The 1,502-nt window shown below is 59.9% G+C and overlaps 1 non-coding gene across 1 annotated transcript; it reads right to left on the bottom strand.

The window, feature by feature from the left end:
- Window positions 1–380: 380 nt before the first annotated feature.
- Window positions 381–533, bottom strand: LOC138983997 (5.8S ribosomal RNA). The gene has a single exon (XR_011461358.1). It is a non-coding gene; the product is annotated as a 5.8S ribosomal RNA (ribosomal RNA).
- Between the last annotated feature and the right edge of the window lie 969 nt (window positions 534–1,502).

Raw genomic sequence — 1,502 nt, 5'->3', positions numbered from 1 at the left:
GGCAGGATGGCGAACGACAGCAGACTGAAGACGCGATCCCACCCCGCCACCCCCGGGCCCCCTGCCGCCAGATGCAAGACCGTCCCCAACCCCCGACACCCCAGGGGCAACAACACCCAAAGGCCACTTGCAGCAGGAGGAAGCTCTCAAAGGGTAGACCAACCACAGAGGCCTGGCGGCCAGGGGACTCGCTGCGACCTCACATCCCCTTCTCCCCTGTTGTGGGCAGCATCCCCCAGGCCACAGAGGCAGGGGACACTGTGTCTTCACTTAGGGGGACGGAGGGCCCAGAGGCCCTGTGAGGACAACCCCCAGCCACAGGACCTCCGGGAAGTTGAGCACACAACATGCGCACACTGGAGGAGCAATTGATCGTCAAGTGACTCTCAGACAGGTTTAGCCCCAGGAAGAACCTGGGGCTGCAAGTGTGTTCAAAGTGTCCATGGTCAATGTGTCTTGCAGTTCAAATTAATTCTTGAATCTAGCTGCATTCTTCATCAATGCACAAGCCCAGTGATCCACCACTAAAAGTCATACAAGGTTTTCAAGTGTTTTGTTCCCACAGGAGACCTGCCCTTGCCATGGCACATCCCACCCTCCCTCAATCCCTCCCCAGAGTTGGGCAGGGGTTGCCTCTGGCCAGCCAAGCCAGACAGAAAACAGCAGACCGGAGGGGATGGGAAAGGTTTCACACAATGGACCAGGGTGTGCTCGGACACCCCCACAGGGTCGGGGGTTCCAACCCTCCCCAGGAACATGGAGGGGGTGCCCATGCACCACACACGGTCACAGCCCACACGATGACTGCAGGGTAGCCCCCTCCCAATGGCCACGGCGGCAGTGACCGTGACACGCCACGCCATCTGGGCCCCTCAGGGATGGCTGAGCCCAGGGAGACAGGAGGCACCTCCCAACTTCCAGCAGGCCTGACCATCCCGACCCCAAGGCGGATGGGCGACGCCCTCCCAGGGGTTTAAAACCTCCGTGCCTGGGATGCGCTAGGTAACTGGAAAGGGGAGGTGGGCAAGAGGCACAGCATGCCCCATGGCCACAGCCATGACTTTGACCACCAACCACTGCATCCCCACCCACGGCCCACACTGGTCTTGGTGCTGCCAGCCCATGACTCATGGGGCCTTCAACCAATGGGAGCCTCTGTATTCACTGTGCAACATCCAGGTCTCTCCTGCACACCCAGCCTCTTAGAGGAAATCTTGGCTGACACAGGCATCCGTGACATGACTGGGCCTTCCCTGGGATCCTGTGCCAATGAAGGAGCATACCCACACTCCCAGACTCATCCAGCCCCAAGACAAGCTCCTGGCGGCCACAGTCATCCCAGACACGCAGGTGCCTTCCCCAGGGTCTTCTACTGTCATTGCAGGGACCACCCAGCACTCCCCTGGACACCCAGCCTCTTAGAGGAAATCTTGGCTGCCAGAGCCATCCAGGACACACTCTCATCTTCCCCAGAAGCAGCTGCAGAGGAAGAAGGAGTTGAA

This window comes from Bos mutus, chromosome 19, assembly GCF_027580195.1.
Source record: "Bos mutus isolate GX-2022 chromosome 19, NWIPB_WYAK_1.1, whole genome shotgun sequence".
NCBI lineage: Eukaryota > Metazoa > Chordata > Mammalia > Artiodactyla > Bovidae > Bos > Bos mutus.
The sequence above is the reverse complement of the archived record's forward strand: the minus strand, read 5'-3'. Positions and strand labels throughout refer to the sequence as shown.